Source organism: Silene latifolia, chromosome Y, assembly GCF_048544455.1.
Source record: "Silene latifolia isolate original U9 population chromosome Y, ASM4854445v1, whole genome shotgun sequence".
NCBI classification, from domain to species: domain Eukaryota; kingdom Viridiplantae; phylum Streptophyta; class Magnoliopsida; order Caryophyllales; family Caryophyllaceae; genus Silene; species Silene latifolia.
Genome location: NC_133538.1, coordinates 214,389,732 through 214,409,901, shown reverse-complemented (window position 1 = coordinate 214,409,901; position 20,170 = coordinate 214,389,732).

Sequence of the window (20,170 nt, the reverse complement as noted above, 5' to 3'; positions counted from 1 at the left end):
TGGATGGTTTAGATTCATTTTGAGCCTCTATTTAAAGAGCACCTATCCCATGTAAACATTCAGATTTGAAGTTTAAGAGAAATGAAAATGAGAGGTTTTGAAAACCCTTTGTTTAGTTCTTTGCTTAGTGCTAGAACAACCTCCTTTGCTTAGTGCTTGGAGATGACTCTTTCCATTTGCTTAGTGCTTTGGAAGAGTATTATCCTAGGCTTAAACATGCTTTGTGATCTTGTTTAAGTCATATCTTTCATTTTATATTTCAAATAAAACCTTACAAAACAACCCAAAACCGAGAGCAAGCAAACTCCCAAAAGCACTGTTTTGTGTCTTTAAACAATCCGTTGGACTGTTAATTCTCGTTTTTATCCCTTGTTGTGTCGTTTAAACAGTCCTTCGGTCTGTTGTTTTCATGGTTATTTCAAGTTCTTGTAATGTTATTTTCTTGTTTTAAGTTGTTGAATGCAACGGTCCATTGCATTGTTGCATTCCGTGCGTTTTTAAACCTTGTTCTAGCTTGCTTTTTGTTGGTGTTCTTGCTGCGTTTTTGAAACTGTTTTGGGCTGATTATGGACCACCTCACCGTTTCAGTGCAAAGTGGTATCAGAGCTACGGCTCTTGCGTTTTCTTAAACCAAGACGATCTTGGGAAATGGTGGTCCTTGGTGTTCTAGGGTGTGACACCGCAAATCTGTGCGTGGCTTGATTTGTGGGTGTAGGCTTTGGTTCGAGCACTTGTGTGTTGCTCGGGTCGAGTTGGCTAACAAGAGGGTTCGGTCTTTGCTAAGTGCTTGACTAGAATGGGCTCTTGTTGTTTCCCTCTTTAACATCTATACTACATTTTTCTGAAATTGTATTTGTTTTTGAAATCGTCTTTTGTTATACCATGTTCTTAACCGCGAAAGTTTGAGGACAAACTTTTCTCAACAAAGGGAGTTTGAAGCAAATATGGTAGGCCGACATTTTGTGTTAAAATGTACCGCTTTCTCAAGAGAAATGAAGAGCACAATTGCAAGATTCCATGGACAAAATGACATCATATGGTCCCCTTTTTGTACAAGCAAAAGGCCAAAGCAATTGAAGAAGCAAAAACAACAAAATGGACAGCATTTTGTCACGCCTAAATAGGCTGCCAAGCTTGTTTATTTGGACCCATTTGTTGTGCTTTTTTGTGTAAAATATCTACTTGTACTTTTGTCCATTTATGCTTTCAATTGTAGCCTTTAGATTTACTTTTAGATGGATGGTTTAGATTCATTTTGAGCCTCTATTTAAAGAGCACCTATCCCATGTAAACATTCAGATTTGAAGTTTAAGAGAAATGAAAATGAGAGGTTTTGAAAACCCTTTGTTTAGTTCTTTGCTTAGTGCTAGAACAACCTCCTTTGCTTAGTGCTTGGAGATGACTCTTTCCATTTGCTTAGTGCTTTGGAAGAGTATTATCCTAGGCTTAAACATGCTTTGTGATCTTGTTTAAGTCATATCTTTCATTTTATATTTCAAATAAAACCTTACAAAACAACCCAAAACCGAGAGCAAGCAAACTCCCAAAAATAGCCTGTTTTGTGTCTCTTAAACAAATCCGTTGGACTTGTTAGTTCTCGTTTTTATCCCTTGTTGTGTCGTTTAAACAATTCCTTCGGTCTGTTGTTTTCATGGTTATTTCAAGTTCTTGTAATGTTATTTTCTTGTTTTAAGTTGTTGAATGCAATGGTCCATTGCATTGTTGCATTCCGTGCGTTTTTAAACCTTGTTCTAGCTTGCTTTTTGTTGGTGTTCTTGCTGCGTTTTTGAAACTGTTTTGGGCTGATTATGGACCACCTCACCGTTTCAAAGCAAAGTGGTATCAGAGCTACGGCTCTTGCGTTTTCTTAAACCAAGACGATCTTGGGAAATGGTGGTCCTTGGTGTTTTAGGGTGTGACACCGCAAATCCGTGCGTGGCTTGATTTGTGGGTGTTGGCTTTGGTTCGAGCACTTGTGTGTTGCTCGGGTCGAGTTGGCTAACAAGAGGGTTCGGTCTTTGCTAAGTGCTTGACTAGAATGGGCTCTTGTTGTTTCCCTCTTTAACATCTATACTACATTTTTCTGAAATTGTATTTGTTTTTGAAATCGTCTTTTGTTATACCATGTTCTTAACCGCGAAAGTTTGAGGACAAACTTTTCTCAACAAAAGGAGTTTGAAGCAAATATGGTAGGCCGACATTTTGTGTTAAAACAACCGGTTTTCTCAAGAGAAATGAAGAGCACAATTGCAAGATTCCATGGACAAAATGACATCATATGGTCCCCTTTTTGTACAAGCAAAAGGCCAAAGCAATTGAAGAAGCAAAAACAACAAAATGGACAGCATTTTGTCACGCCTAAACAGGCTGCCAAGCTTGTTTATTTGGACCCATTTGTTGTGCTTTTTTGTGTAAAATATCTACTTGTACTTTTGTCCATTTATGCTTTCAATTGTAGCCTTTAGATTTACTTTTAGATGGATGGTTTAGATTCATTTTGAGCCTCTATTTAAAGAGCACCTATCCCATGTAAACATTCAGATTTGAAGTTTAAGAGAAATGAAAATGAGAGGTTTTGAAAACCCTTTGTTTAGTTCTTGCTTAGTGCTAGAACAACCTCCTTTGCTTAGTGCTTGGAGATGACTCTTTCCATTTGCTTAGTGCTTTGGAAGAGTATTATCCTAGGCTTAAACATGCTTTGTGATCTTGTTTAAGTCATATCTTTCATTTTATATTTCAAATAAAACCTTACAAAACAACCCAAAACCGAGAGCAAGCAAACTCCTAAAAACAAAATGTTTTGTGTCTCTTAAACAGTCGGTTGACTGTTAATTCTCGTTTTATCCCTTGTTGTGTCGTTTAAACAAATCCTCCTCGGTCTGTTGTTTTCATGGTTATTTCAAGTTCTTGTAATGTTATTTTCTTGTTTTAAGTTGTTGAATGCAACGGTCCATTGCATTGTTGCATTCCGTGCGTTTTTAAACCTTGTTCTAGCTTGCTTTTTGTTGGTGTTCTTGCTGCGTTTTTGAAACTGTTTTGGGCTGATTATGGACCACCTCACCGTTTCAGTGCAAAGTGGTATCAGAGCTACGGCTCTTGCGTTTTCTTAAACCAAGACGATCTTGGGAAATGGTGGTCCTTGGTGTTCTAGGGTGTGACACCGCAAATCTGTGCGTGGCTTGATTTGTGGGTGTTGGCTTTGGTTCGAGCACTTGTGTGTTGCTCGGGTCGAGTTGGCTAACAAGAGGGTTCGGTCTTTGCTAAGTGCTTGACTAGAATGGGCTCTTGTTGTTTCCCTCTTTAACATCTATACTACATTTTTCTGAAATTGTATTTGTTTTTGAAATCGTCTTTTGTTATACCATGTTCTTAACCGCGAAAGTTTGAGGACAAACTTTTCTCAACAAAGGGAGTTTGAAGCAAATATGGTGGGCCGACATTTTGTGTTAAAATGCCAGTTTTCTCAAGAGAAATGAAGAGCACAATTGCAAGATTCCATGGACAAAATGACATCATATGGTCCCCTTTTTGTACAAGCAAAAGGCCAAAGCAATTGAAGAAGCAAAAACAACAAAATGGACAGCATTTTGTCACGCCTAAACAAAGTTGCCAAGCTTGTTTATTTGGACCCATTTGTTGTGCTTTTTTGTGTAAAATATCTACTTGTACTTTTGTCCATTTATGCTTTCAATTGTAGCCTTTAGATTTACTTTTAGATGGATGGTTTAGATTCATTTTGAGCCTCTATTTAAAGAGCACCTATCCCATGTAAACATTCAGATTTGAAGTTTAAGAGAAATGAAAATGAGAGGTTTTGAAAACCCTTTGTTTAGTTCTTTGCTTAGTGCTAGAACAACCTCCTTTGCTTAGTGCTTGGAGATGACTCTTTCCATTTGCTTAGTGCTTTGGAAGAGTATTATCCTAGGCTTAAACATGCTTTGTGATCTTGTTTAAGTCATATCTTTCATTTTATATTTCAAATAAAACCTTACAAAACAACCCAAAACCGAGAGCAAGCAAACTCCCAAAAACAAATTGTTTTGTGTCTCTTAAACATCTGTTGGACCGTTAATTCTCGTTTTTATCCCTTGTTGTGTCGTTTAAACAGTCCTTCGGTCTGTTGTTTTCATGGTTATTTCAAGTTCTTGTAATGTTATTTTCTTGTTTTAAGTTGTTGAATGCAACGGTCCATTGCATTGTTGCATTCCGTGCGTTTTTAAACCTTGTTCTAGCTTGCTTTTTGTTGGTGTTCTTGCTGCGTTTTTGAAACTGTTTTGGGCTGATTATGGACCACCTCACCGTTTCAGTGCAAAGTGGTATCAGAGCTACGGCTCTTGCGTTTTCTTAAACCAAGACGATCTTGGGAAATGGTGGTCCTTGGTGTTCTAGGGTGTGACACCGCAAATCTGTGCGTGGCTTGATTTGTGGGTGTTGGCTTTGGTTCGAGCACTTGTGTGTTGCTCGGGTCGAGTTGGCTAACAAGAGGGTTCGGTCTTTGCTAAGTGCTTGACTAGAATGGGCTCTTGTTGTTTCCCTCTTTAACATCTATACTACATTTTTCTGAAATTGTATTTGTTTTTGAAATCGTCTTTTGTTATACCATGTTCTTAACCGCGAAAGTTTGAGGACAAACTTTTCTCAACAAAGGGAGTTTGAAGCAAATATGGTAGGCCGACATTTTGTGTTAAAACAGCCAGTTTTCTCAAGAGAAATGAAGAGCACAATTGCAAGATTCCATGGACAAAATGACATCATATGGTCCCCTTTTTGTACAAGCAAAAGGCCAAAGCAATTGAAGAAGCAAAAACAACAAAATGGACAGCATTTTGTCACGCCTAAACAGGCTGCCAAGCTTGTTTATTTGGACCCATTTGTTGTGCTTTTTTGTGTAAAATATCTACTTGTACTTTTGTCCATTTATGCTTTCAATTGTAGCCTTTAGATTTACTTTTAGATGGATGGTTTAGATTCATTTTGAGCCTCTATTTAAAGAGCACCTATCCCATGTAAACATTCAGATTTGAAGTTTAAGAGAAATGAAAATGAGAGGTTTTGAAAACCCTTTGTTTAGTTCTTTGCTTAGTGCTAGAACAACCTCCTTTGCTTAGTGCTTGGAGATGACTCTTTCCATTTGCTTAGTGCTTTGGAAGAGTATTATCCTAGGCTTAAACATGCTTTGTGATCTTGTTTAAGTCATATCTTTCATTTTATATTTCAAATAAAACCTTACAAAACAACCCAAAACCGAGAGCAAGCAAACTCCCAAAAACAAATGTTTTGTGTCTCTTAAACAGTCTGTTGGACTGTTAATTCTCGTTTTTATCCCTTGTTGTGTCGTTTAAACAGTCCTTCGGTCTGTTGTTTTCATGGTTATTTCAAGTTCTTGTAATGTTATTTTCTTGTTTTAAGTTGTTGAATGCAACGGTCCATTGCATTGTTGCATTCCGTGCGTTTTTAAACCTTGTTCTAGCTTGCTTTTTGTTGGTGTTCTTGCTGCGTTTTTGAAACTGTTTTGGGCTGATTATGGACCACCTCACCGTTTCAGTGCAAAGTGGTATCAGAGCTACGGCTCTTGCGTTTTCTTAAACCAAGACGATCTTGGGAAATGGTGGTCCTTGGTGTTCTAGGGTGTGACACCGCAAATCTGTGCGTGGCTTGATTTGTGGGTGTTGGCTTTGGTTCGAGCACTTGTGTGTTGCTCGGGTCGAGTTGGCTAACAAGAGGGTTCGGTCTTTGCTAAGTGCTTGACTAGAATGGGCTCTTGTTGTTTCCCTCTTTAACATCTATACTACATTTTTCTGAAATTGTATTTGTTTTTGAAATCGTCTTTTGTTATACCATGTTCTTAACCGCAAAAGTTTGAGGACAAACTTTTCTCAACAAAAGGAGTTTGAAGCAAATATGGTAGGCCGACATTTTGTGTTAAAACAAACAGTTTTTCAAGAGAAATGAAGAGCACAATTGCAAGATTCCATGGACAAAATGACATCATATGGTCCCCTTTTTGTACAAGCAAAAGGCCAAAGCAATTGAAGAAGCAAAAACAACAAAATGGACAGCATTTTGTCACGCCTAAACAGGCTGCCAAGCTTGTTTATTTGGACCCATTTGTTGTGCTTTTTTGTGTAAAATATCTACTTGTACTTTTGTCCATTTATGCTTTCAATTGTAGCCTTTAGATTTACTTTTAGATGGATGGTTTAGATTCATTTTGAGCCTCTATTTAAAGAGCACCTATCCCATGTAAACATTCAGATTTGAAGTTTAAGAGAAATGAAAATGAGAGGTTTTGAAAACCCTTTGTTTAGTTCTTTGCTTAGTGCTAGAACAACCTCCTTTGCTTAGTGCTTGGAGATGACTCTTTCCATTTGCTTAGTGCTTTGGAAGAGTATTATCCTAGGCTTAAACATGCTTTGTGATCTTGTTTAAGTCATATCTTTCATTTTATATTTCAAATAAAACCTTACAAAACAACCCAAAACCGAGAGCAAGCAAACTCCCAAAAACAAACTGTTTTGTGTCTCTTAAACAGTCTGTTGGATCACAATTCTCGTTTTTATCCCTTGTTGTGTCGTTTAAACAGTCCTTCGGTCTGTTGTTTTCATGGTTATTTCAAGTTCTTGTAATGTTATTTTGTTGTTTTAAGTTGTTGAATGCAACGGTCCATTGCATTGTTGTATTCCGTGCGTTTTTAAACCTTGTTCTAGCTTGCTTTTTGTTGGTGTTCTTGCTGCGTTTTTGAAACTGTTTTGGGCTGATTATGGACCACCTCACCGTTTCAGTGCAAAGTGGTATCAGAGCTACGGCTCTTGCGTTTTCTTAAACCAAGACGATCTTGGGAAATGGTGGTCCTTGGTGTTCTAGGGTGTGACACCGCAAATCTATGCGTGGCTTGATTTGTGGGTGTTGGCTTTGGTTCGAGCACCCGTGTGTTGCTCGGGTCGAGTTGGCTAACAAGAGGGTTCGGTCTTTGCTAAGTGCTTGACTAGAATGGGCTCTTGTTGTTTCCCTCTTTAACATCTATACTACATTTTTCTGAAATTGTATTTGTTTTTGAAATCGTCTTTTGTTATACCATGTTCTTAACCGCGAAAGTTTGAGGACAAACTTTTCTCAACAAAGGGAGTTTGAAGCAAATATGGTAGGCCGACATTTTGTGTTAAAACAGCCAGTTTTCTCAAGAGAAATGAAGAGCACAATTGCAAGATTCCATGGACAAAATGACATCATATGGTCCCCTTTTTGTACAAGCAAAAGGCCAAAGCAATTGAAGAAGCAAAAACAACAAAATGGACAGCATTTTGTCACGCCTAAACAGTTTGCCAAGCTTGTTTATTTGGACCCATTTGTTGTGCTTTTTTGTGTAAAATATCTACTTGTACTTTTGTCCATTTATGCTTTCAATTGTAGCCTTTAGATTTACTTTTAGATGGATGGTTTAGATTCATTTTGAGCCTCTATTTAAAGAGCACCTATCCCATGTAAACATTCAGATTTGAAGTTTAAGAGAAATGAAAATGAGAGGTTTTGAAAACCCTTTGTTTAGTTCTTTGCTTAGTGCTAGAACAACCTCCTTTGCTTAGTGCTTGGAGATGACTCTTTCCATTTGCTTAGTGCTTTGGAAGAGTATTATCCTAAGCTTAAACATGCTTTGTGATCTTGTTTAAGTCATATCTTTCATTTTATATTTCAAATAAAACCTTACAAAACAACCCAAAACCGAGAGCAAGCAAACTCCCAAAAACAAATTGTTTTGTGTCTTTTAAACAAATCAGTTGGACTGTTAATTCTCGTTTTTATCCCTTGTTGTGTCGTTTAAACAGTCCTTCGGTCTGTTGTTTTCATGGTTATTTCAAGTTCTTGTAATGTTATTTTGTTGTTTTAAGTTGTTGAATGCAACGGTCCATTGCATTGTTGTATTCCGTGCGTTTTTAAACCTTGTTCTAGCTTGCTTTTTGTTGGTGTTCTTGCTGCGTTTTGAAACTGCTGTTTTGGGCTGATTATGGACCACCTCACCGTTTCAGTGCAAAGTGGTATCAGAGCTTCGGCTCTTGCGTTTTCTTAAACCAAGACGATCTTGGGAAATGGTGGTCCTTGGTGTTCTAGGGTGTGACACCGCAAATCTGTGCGTGGCTTGATTTGTGGGTGTTGGCTTTGGTTCGAGCACTTGTGTGTTGCTCGGGTCGAGTTGGCTAACAAGAGGGTTCGGTCTTTGCTAAGTGCTTGACTAGAATGGGCTCTTGTTGTTTCCCTCTTTAACATCTATACTACATTTTTCTGAAATTGTATTTGTTTTTGAAATCGTCTTTTGTTATACCATGTTCTTAACACGAAAGTTTGAGGACAAACTTTTCTCAACAAAGGGAGTTTGAAGCAAATATGGTAGGCCGACATTTTGTGTTAAAACAGCCAGTTTTCTCAAGAGAAATGAAGAGCACAATTGCAAGATTCCATGGACAAAATGACATCATATGGTCCCCTTTTTGTACAAGCAAAAGGCCAAAGCAATTGAAGAAGCAAAAACAACAAAATGGACAGCATTTTGTCACGCCTAAACAGTCAAGCTTGTTTATTTGGACCCATTTGTTGTGCTTTTTTGTGTAAAATATCTACTTGTACTTTTGTCCATTTATGCTTTCAATTGTAGCCTTTAGATTTACTTTTAGATGGATGGTTTAGATTCATTTTGAGCCTCTATTTAAAGAGCACCTATCCCATGTAAACATTCAGATTTGAAGTTTAAGAGAAATGAAAATGAGAGGTTTTGAAAACCCTTTGTTTAGTTCTTTGCTTAGTGCTAGAACAACCTCCTTTGCTTAGTGCTTGGAGATGACTCTTTCCATTTGCTTAGTGCTTTGGAAGAGTATTATCCTAGGCTTAAACATGCTTTGTGATCTTGTTTAAGTCATATCTTTCATTTTATATTTCAAATAAAACCTTACAAAACAACCCAAAACCGAGAGCAAGCAAACTCCCAAAAACAGCCTGTTTTGTGTCTCTTAAACAGTCCGTTGGACTGTTAATTCTCGTTTTTATCCCTTGTTGTGTGGAGTGAAACGTCTCACTCGATAATTTAAGCGGAAAACTAAAGTAACGAGCCTAAGTTTGCATGAAACAAACCCTTTCTTTAGGCGTGTCCTTAGAGGACGATTTGGATATGACTAGACCCGAACACAAAGCAATAGGACTAGCCTCGATAATTCAAAGCACACAAGCAAATGAATTACCAACCCCAAGCACAAAGCAATGGAGCTCTTCAAGCACAAAGCAAAGAAGAGATTTTTGTGAAGAAAACACTTCGTTTCTTACTCAGTTTTTAACTCAATCAAATCTGGATATTACACTTGGGAACTTGGTTTATTTATAGCCCAAGTCCTTCTAATCTTAACCATCCAAATTACATCTAATGGCTAACATTAAACAAGCAAGAAAACAAGAAAAAGTTGCTGAAATCTCCTCCTAGGCAGCCGTGAGCCTCACCCCAACAAGAACAAGCCAAATGGTCTTCTCAATGTCTTACAACAAAAGGGACATAAGAGCTAACCTAGGAACACACAATTGGAGGCTTCCTTAGTTAAATATTCAGCTGATATAGCCCCTTGAGAGCAGCCCCCAAAGCTCTTACACAAGCCTTACACAAATGTAAGAGTGAAAGCGACATTTGGACCTTTCTTGAAAGCGACATTTGAGCTCATTCTTCAAAATAAAGAAAACAGCCTCCTAGGACTGTTTTGGTCGGTCCAAGCAGCTGGAATTCATCCTAGGATGGTCTTCATTTGATTAATAAAAAGATGGGACCGATTGGAAGCAAACTAAGCTCGATTGTTGAAAACCGATAAACTCGTTACTCGGTTTTGTCTTGCGAATTCATCTCAGCTTGGATCCTTATTTAAATAAAAGTCCCTACACAAAAAGTCTCAAAATTCATTATAGAGTTGAGACATGACAAAAATTACCATGGTTTCCTAGACGGATTTTGAGTTTGACCCCAAAACAGAAGACGAGCCAAAACCGGGTTGTAGAACATCTCAGGAACTCAGTCGCATTTTGTAAGAGGCATATCTCTTAGCTCAGGATGAATATCAGGGCACATGATAGCTCATTTGAAAGCTAAGGGAGTTAGCTTTCACCTCCAAAAAGAATCAACCTTATATGTTGAGTAAATCTTGAGTTATTGAACTGTTAGTGCACGTAGGTCATGGGCTGTCCAGTAATGCGCAGTCTGTTTGCATCGACCATAACTCAAGATATAAAATAGCTATGATGGTAATTCCAAATCCCTGATTTAGATAAGACCTTAAGCTTTCCAAAGGCATAGGAATCATATGAATTGAACGGTTAGAACTTGAGATATAGAGATTGGAAGTCAGGCCTGCCGGAATAATACTTCAAAAAGCGATGAAACACTTTCAATTGTTAACCATTCCTTGGACTGTTTCTTTTGGCCTTGAAATGAATCAAAATGAAACAATATTGAAACAATTTTGTTTCATTGTGTCGTTTAAACAGTCCTTCGGTCTGTTGTTTTCATGGTTATTTCAAGTTCTTGTAATGTTATTTTCTTGTTTTAAGTTGTTGAATGCAACGGTCCATTGCATTGTTGCATTCCGTGCGTTTTTAAACCTTGTTCTAGCTTGCTTTTTGTTGGTGTTCTTGCTGCGTTTTTGAAACTGTTTTGGGCTGATTATGGACCACCTCACCGTTTCAGTGCAAAGTGGTATCAGAGCTTCGGCTCTTGCGTTTTCTTAAACCAAGACGATCTTGGGAAATGGTGGTCCTTGGTGTTCTAGGGTGTGACACCGCAAATCTGTGCGTGGCTTGATTTGTGGGTGTTGGCTTTGGTTCGAGCACTTGTGTGTTGCTCGGGTCGAGTTGGCTAACAAGAGGGTTCGGTCTTTGCTAAGTGCTTGACTAGAATGGGCTCTTGTTGTTTCCCTCTTTAACATCTATACTACATTTTTCTGAAATTGTATTTGTTTTTGAAATCGTCTTTTGTTATACCATGTTCTTAACCGCGAAAGTTTGAGGACAAACTTTTCTCAACAAAAGGAGTTTGAAGCAAATATGGTAGGCCGACATTTTGTGTTAAAATGACCGGTTTTCTCAAGAGAAATGAAGAGCACAATTGCAAGATTCCATGGACAAAATGACATCATATGGTCCCCTTTTTGTACAAGCAAAAGGCCAAAGCAATTGAAGAAGCAAAAACAACAAAATGGACAGCATTTTGTCACGCCTAAACAGTTTGCCAAGCTTGTTTATTTGGACCCATTTGTTGTGCTTTTTTGTGTAAAATATCTACTTGTACTTTTGTCCATTTATGCTTTCAATTGTAGCCTTTAGATTTACTTTTAGATGGATGGTTTAGATTCATTTTGAGCCTCTATTTAAAGAGCACCTATCCCATGTAAACATTCAGATTTGAAGTTTAAGAGAAATGAAAATGAGAGGTTTTGAAAACCCTTTGTTTAGTTCTTTGCTTAGTGCTAGAACAACCTCCTTTGCTTAGTGCTTGGAGATGACTCTTTCCATTTGCTTAGTGCTTTGGAAGAGTATTATCCTAGGCTTAAACATGCTTTGTGATCTTGTTTAAGTCATATCTTTCATTTTATATTTCAAATAAAACCTTACAAAACAACCCAAAACCGAGAGCAAGCAAACTCCCAAAAACATTGTTTTTGTCTCTTAAACAATCCGTTGGACTTTACACTCGTTTTATCCCTTGTTGTGTCGTTTAAACAGTCCTTCGGTCTGTTGTTTTCATGGTTATTTCAAGTTCTTGTAATGTTATTTTGTTGTTTTAAGTTGTTGAATGCAACGGTCCATTGCATTGTTGCATTCCGTGCGTTTTTAAACCTTGTTCTAGCTTGCTTTTTGTTGGTGTTCTTGCTGCGTTTTTGAAACTGTTTTGGGCTGATTATGGACCACCTCACCGTTTCAGTGCAAAGTGGTATCAGAGCTTCGGCTCTTGCGTTTTCTTAAACCAAGACGATCTTGAGAAATGGTGGTCCTTGGTGTTCTAGGGTGTGACACCGCAAATCTGTGCGTGGCTTGATTTGTGGGTGTTGGCTTTGGTTCGAGCACTTGTGTGTTGCTCGGGTCGAGTTGGCTAACAAGAGGGTTCGGTCTTTGCTAAGTGCTTGACTAGAATGGGCTCTTGTTGTTTCCCTCTTTAACATCTATACTACATTTTTCTGAAATTGTATTTGTTTTTGAAATCGTCTTTTGTTATACCATGTTCTTAACCGTGAAAGTTTGAGGACAAACTTTTCTCAACAAAGGGAGTTTGAAGCAAATATGGTAGGCCGACATTTTGTGTTAAAACAGCCAGTTTTCTCAAGAGAAATGAAGAGCACAATTGCAAGATTCCATGGACAAAATGACATCATATGGTCCCCTTTTTGTACAAGCAAAAGGCCAAAGCAATTGAAGAAGCAAAAACAACAAAATGGACAGCATTTTGTCACGCCTAAACAGGCTGCCAAGCTTGTTTATTTGGACCCATTTGTTGTGCTTTTTTTGTGTAAAATATCTACTTGTACTTTTGTCCATTTATGCTTTCAATTGTAGCCTTTAGATTTACTTTTAGATGGATGGTTTAGATTCATTTTGAGCCTCTATTTAAAGAGCACCTATCCCATGTAAACATTCAGATTTGAAGTTTAAGAGAAATGAAAATGAGAGGTTTTGAAAACCCTTTGTTTAGTTCTTTGCTTAGTGCTAGAACAACCTCCTTTGCTTAGTGCTTGGAGATGACTCTTTCCATTTGCTTAGTGCTTTGGAAGAGTATTATCCTAGGCTTAAACATGCTTTGTGATCTTGTTTAAGTCATATCTTTCATTTTATATTTCAAATAAAACCTTACAAAACAACCCAAAACCGAGAGCAAGCAAACTCCCAAAAACAAATGTTTTGTGTCTTAAAACAATCCGTTGGACTGTTAATTCTCGTTTTTATCCCTTGTTGTGTCGTTTAAACAGTCCTTCGGTCTGTTGTTTTCATGGTTATTTCAAGTTCTTGTAATGTTATTTTGTTGTTTTAAGTTGTTGAATGCAACGGTCCATTGCATTGTTGCATTCCGTGCGTTTTTAAACCTTGTTCTAGCTTGCTTTTTGTTGGTGTTCTTGCTGCGTTTTTGAAACTGTTTTGGGCTGATTATGGACCACCTCACCGTTTCAGTGCAAAGTGGTATCAGAGCTTCGGCTCTTGCGTTTTCTTAAACCAAGACGATCTTGGGAAATGGTGGTCCTTGGTGTTCTAGGGTGTGACACCGCAAATCTGTGCGTGGCTTGATTTGTGGGTGTTGGCTTTGGTTCGAGCACTTGTGTGTTGCTCGGGTCGAGTTGGCTAACAAGAGGGTTCGGTCTTTGCTAAGTGCTTGACTAGAATGGGCTCTTGTTGTTTCCCTCTTTAACATCTATACTAAATTTTTCTGAAATTGTATTTGTTTTTGAAATCGTCTTTTGTTATACCATGTTCTTAACACGAAAGTTTGAGGACAAACTTTTCTCAACAAAAGGAGTTTGAAGCAAATATGGTAGGCCGACATTTTGTGTTAAAACGAAAGTTTTCTCAAGAGAAATGAAGAGCACAATTGCAAGATTCCATGGACAAAATGACATCATATGGTCCCCTTTTTGTACAAGCAAAAGGCCAAAGCAATTGAAGAAGCAAAAACAACAAAATGGACAGCATTTTGTCACGCCTAAACAGGCTGCCAAGCTTGTTTATTTGGACCCATTTGTTGTGCTTTTTTGTGTAAAATATCTACTTGTACTTTTGTCCATTTATGCTTTCAATTGTAGCCTTTAGATTTACTTTTAGATGGATGGTTTAGATTCATTTTGAGCCTCTATTTAAAGAGCACCTATCCCATGTAAACATTCAGATTTGAAGTTTAAGAGAAATGAAAATGAGAGGTTTTGAAAACCCTTTGTTTAGTTCTTTGCTTAGTGCTAGAACAACCTCCTTTGCTTAGTGCTTGGAGATGACTCTTTCCATTTGCTTAGTGCTTTGGAAGAGTATTATCCTAGGCTTAAACATGCTTTGTGATCTTGTTTAAGTCATATCTTTCATTTTATATTTCAAATAAAACCTTACAAAACAACCCAAAACCGAGAGCAAGCAAACTCCCAAAAACAGACTGTTTTGTGTCTCTTAAACAGTCCGTTGGACTGTTAATTCTCGTTTTTATCCCTTGTTGTGTTGTTTAAACAGTCCTTCGGTCTGTTCTTTTCATGGTTATTTCAAGTTCTTGTAATGTTATTTTCTTGTTTTAAGTTGTTGAATGCAACGGTCCATTGCATTGTTGCATTCCGTGCGTTTTTAAACCTTGTTCTAGCTTGCTTTTTGTTGGTGTTCTTGCTGCGTTTTTGAAATTGTTTTGGGCTGATTATGGACCACCTCACCGTTTCAGTGCAAAGTGGTATCAGAGCTTCGGCTCTTGCGTTTTCTTAAACCAAGACGATCTTGGGAAATGGTGGTCCTTGGTGTTCTAGGGTGTGACACCGCAAATCTATGCGTGGCTTGATTTGTGGGTGTTGGCTTTGGTTCGAGCACCCGTGTGTTGCTCGGGTCGAGTTGGCTAACAAGAGGGTTCGGTCTTTGCTAAGTGCTTGACTAGAATGGGCTCTTGTTGTTTCCCTCTTTAATATCTATACTACATTTTTTTGAAATTGTATTTGTTTTTGAAATCGTCTTTTGTTATACCATGTTCTTAACCGCGAAAGTTTGAGGACAAACTTTTCTCAACAAAGGGAGTTTGAAGCAAATATGGTAGGCCGACATTTTGTGTTAAAACAAAATGCCCGGTTTTCTCAAGAGAAATGAAGAGCACAATTGCAAGATTCCATGGACAAATTGACATCATATGGTCCCCTTTTTGTACAAGCAAAAGGCCAAAGCAATTGAAGAAGCAAAAACAACAAAATGGACAGCATTTTGTCACGCCTAAACAAAGCCGCCAAGCTTGTTTATTTGGACCCATTTGTTGTGCTTTTTTGTGTAAAATATCTACTTGTACTTTTGTCCATTTATGCTTTCAATTGTAGCCTTTAGATTTACTTTTAGATGGATGGTTTAGATTCATTTTGAGCCTCTATTTAAAGAGCACCTATCCCATGTAAACATTCAGATTTGAAGTTTAAGAGAAATGAAAATGAGAGGTTTTGAAAACCCTTTGTTTAGTTCTTTGCTTAGTACTAGAACAACCTCCTTTGCTTAGTGCTTGGAGATGACTCTTTCCATTTGCTTAGTGCTTTGGAAGAGTATTATCCTAGGCTTAAACATGCTTTGTGATCTTGTTTAAGTCATATCTTTCATTTTATATTTCAAATAAAACCTTACAAAACAACCCAAAACCGAGAGCAAGCAAACTCCCAAAAACAACTGTTTTGTGTCTCTTAAACAGTCCGTTGACCGTTAATTCTCGTTTTTATCCCTTGTTGTGTCGTTTAAACAGTCCTTCGGTCTGTTGTTTTCATGGTTATTTCAAGTTCTTGTAATGTTATTTTCTTGGTTTAAGTTGTTGAATGCAACGGTCCATTGCATTGTTGCATTCCGTGCGTTTTTAAACCTTGTTCTAGCTTGCTTTTTGTTGGTGTTCTTGCTGCGTTTTTGAAACTGTTTTGGGCTGATTATGGACCACCTCACCTCGTGTTCGCCGTTAACGCTTTAATCATCGACTGTTGTCTCCGTGCAAGGTAGACTCTTTCCATCCGTTTTAATTTCGAAATTTCCTCCGTGTGTTAATTAACTAGTTTTCTTGCCCGTGCGTTGCACGGATATTAAAATAATGTGTGATAAATTTCACAATAATATGGAATATAGACATATAGTACATCGTTAATGTCTAAGTTTTTATGTATGCCGCATGACCAACAAATAATTCCTGTTAACATAATATTGACATAAGAATAAAATTAAAGAATGTTTGATTAAAAAAATACTTTTTTGTAGGAAAATAAAACCAATATGAAGTTTATATATATATGATACTTGGACTGACAGTTTTTAGAAATTGTTCACTAATACCTGTTTGTTTTTCAATTGGTCAAGGAAAACAATAATATCTACTTTGCATAATCAACTCAATAATGCAACAAATCTCCTTCTTTAGAATAACAACCATAATTTAATTATTGTTGGGTCAAATGGTAGTTACGTAAAAACATTTATAGGTAGTTAAATATTATATCTCTCGGTCAAACTATAGACGTACCTTTGAATGTGAACCAAATTCTAACGCAATACTACATGGCTGGGGCTACTTATGAAACCCCCTCATAATAATAGTCTTGCCCCCCCCCCATCTTCTCATTTGAAAGAAAATCCTTCACGAAGACGCCTATTTTTCTTCCCTATTCACACACATGTTCTAAAACAATCTCATCCCTTGAAAGATCGATCCTCATCTTCGAAACTTCTCTCAAATTTATCCAACAAAGTGAAAAACTAAACCCCTACTTCTGGAAAAATCCACAATCCAATGGAAACTAACCCTTTCTCTCGAAAATGTTGTTAGAATTAAGATTTTACTTTAATTTGGATTGATGGGGTCAAGATTAAGTTTATCAGTATGATCTTTTGAGGTTTCTTCTTATTATTCATGTTACCTATATGTTTTAATGCAAGTGATATTTTGCTGATAAATAACCTTATTTATGATCACTATCGTCGTTAAACTCATCACCCTCCACAAATGCACCCTCCCTCCACCCCACTAATTTACCCGCAAAATAAAACATCATCCACTATGATTAGTTCTCACTACTTGAAACAACCTTCAATCCACTATCACTATCACTACCTTTCTGCCACGTTTTACATCTAAGAAGTCATAAATCACATTCATCTCCATGAAACACCAATCTTACTCTAGATGATATGGATCCTTGTCTCTCTTATCGAAGACAATTTATTTCTCCTTCAACAAAGAAAAGTTTAAGAAACAATCTTCCCTCTTATCTCTCTCCCTTTCCCTTCCTAGTCTTTTTCTCGTCCTCTCCCTTACCTCCATTCCAGATAATAAAACAAAATGTTTGTGTACTATGTTTGTAAACTGGATAAGTTTGAATAATATATATATATATATCCACGAACTTTGCTATTTATTTCATTTTGCATAAATAAATCTTACTACCTCCATCTCATTTTTATTGTCCTTTTTTCTTCAAATTTTATTATCTCATATTTGTTATCCCCTTTCTAGATCTAGTAGGAAAAACTTTACTCAACCAACTCGTCGTAATCAACCGCATTCCCACTCGAAACAACCTTTAGCCCACTACTTAATCCCTTCGGTCCACACATAAAACGGTCTAAAATGCAAGGCTTTCACATCACTCTTGAAAAGTTCATCTAACTAACAGAAAACTAACCGCTACTTTCAGAACTTCATCATTTTCACATCCCGTAAAGATTAAGTTGAACATGACAAAAAAAATGCAGAAACTTGGGTTTTATTTGATAACGACAGATTGAACATTTTTTGTAGCATTTTGAGAGTTTTTACACTATTTAAATAACAAATGTGCTATTTTGAGTGTTGATCAACATATTGAAATAGTAGATTGTGGTGTAATTTCCTGTTTTACATTATGACCTTCAATTAGTATATTATAAGAAAATAAAAGTTGAGGTTTTTTTATCTCTGAGGAAATTAAAGATCAAACTTTATCTTTATCATATTTATAATTAATATTCTTCACTTAAAATATATAAATTTAAGCAAGTTCAAATAAGTTAGCTAAAAGTTATAAATCAAAAATTGTACGAAGCAGTATAATCATTTTTTTATTAATATAAAATAAATGTCATAAACTTCATGAGGATATTAATGCAGTAGAGAACTATAGAAGAGTTGGCAAGTACGTGACCCCCTTTTAGGTTTAAATATTTTCATTTATTTTTATATTTTTGCCTAAAGGTGGTTAAAGCATCGTATTATGCATGACGAATATGAACCCTTCTCCAATTCGTATCTCTCCCCAAATTATAGTGATGATGTGCTCAATTTACACACACAAAAATATAGCATCAACAATAATGAGTTTGCTCCATATAATTGAATAGTACCATTTTTTATGCATGTAAATTTGTCAAAAGAAAAGCTTGAGAGAGACGGTCTTCACTATGTTAGGGAAAGACTACTCTTACCCTTTTATGTCTTTTTCATGAGTTTTCTTTTAATGTTGATTGTTGCTTGAATTGAATTTTAACTTTATACATATTTCTATAATAAGTGTATCTAATTTACCTTCAAGCCTCATTCAAATCTATATTATTACTCGTGGTACCATTTTTACTTTAAATTGTAAAACAATCGCACAATAAAGTTTTTCAAAATATTTACTCATTTGTCATAATATGATATTTCGATTCGCAAATTAGCAGCAACTTTCTTTATCTTTTAATACTCCTTGAAAAATAGATATCAAACTTTGTACTTATCAATAATTAGTGAATATCTTATTTAAATTTTGATTAATATATTTTTATATAATGATAAATGAATGTAAATAATATAATAATAAATTATCAATAGAAGTTGAAGTGTTTTGTGAGGAAAATAACTTTAAAATTAATAGGAGAAATACATATGACAATTGAAAAATAAACTTCGTATTATGTATAATTAAATATGACATTAGCAATAACAAAAGACGTATGTATTATGCATGCACATTTGGCCCAACCCAGTTCGCCCTAGGGCCTTTTAGCCTCATAATACCTCATTTTTTTAATCAGAAGTTGTTATAAAATTGGATATTATAAATATATCGAAGGTTTATTTCCTTCTAATTTAATAAAAAGTGAACAAATACTAATGAATAATTTTTTAATATTAATAAATTGTAGATAATTAATTTATTTCATGTTTTTAATAATAAAATTGTAAAATAATTAATTAATTCTCATTTCTAATAGGAAAATCATATTCCTAATTATAATAGAAAATTTTTAAATAATTATTATCTCCTAATTCTAATAGTATAATTGGAAAAAAAAAACCTTAATAAATTGTTAATTTATTTCCTATTTCTAATAGGAAAATGGTAAAATAATTAATTAATTCTCATTTCTAATAGAAAAATTATATTCCTAATTATAATAGAAAAATTATAAATAATTAATTATCTCCTACTTCTAAATAATTAATAGTATAATTAGAAAAAAAAAACCTCCTTTAGTTATATATATTGATTGATTGATTGATTGATTCAGATTTCGATTTCTAATTGTTTTTTTTCTTAATTGAAGTTGATGTTCATTTATCATTATGAATAGTCGGGTAGTTTAATAATCAATTGAGTAAAATTTGCATCATCTTTAATTAGGGTTTTGTTAATTTAGCGCCTTATTGTTGGATTTCAAAATTCGTATTTATTTCGGGCATTTCTGTAGACTTTTGTGATTATATGTCATTCTGAATAATGGTAATTTGATTGAAAGAACACAATTTTGGGTCCCTGTGTGTAATATTGAAGTTGTGGCTACCATTTATTTTTCTTTTTGTATTAGCATTTGGTTAATCGTACTCTATGGTGCTATTAATGTTAAGTTGATGACTACATTGAGTTGGTTTTACCCTCGTCTTGTTGTCCCTTCGAGATATTTACATGGTCAGGTTTCTTTAAACCACTACTACAATTTAAGGCTACGAGAACGCCTCTAAGAGAACGGTTGATAGCGGAACCGGTCTCTTTGTTATAAATTAACAAAGATAACGGTTGTTTCTTCCAACCGTGCTCGTAAATTAACAAAGAGAACGGTTAGGTTTGACCAACCGTCTTAAAAGAAATAAGAGACCGGTTAATATTTAGAACCGTTCTCCTTTAAAAACAAAGAGCACGGTCCCTCCTTATCAACCGTTCTATTTGTTAATTTGTGAATCCTAAATAATATCGAACTTCACCGCACATACAACTTCCATTGCTTCTTTCGAACACCAACAATCCAACCTTCTTCTCTTCATTACCCAAACCTGGTGAACACCAATCTCATCCACGCAAACACCACCCATTATTGCTCCTCGCCTCGGCGAGTCTCGATCAGACTCCATCGCGACACCCCATCCACCTCGACGAACCCTTCAATCGCACAAGTTCGAAAAGCACGGGTTTTCGGATTATCGCCATTGAAGTCGCCACCGAAATGGATGCGAGGTTAT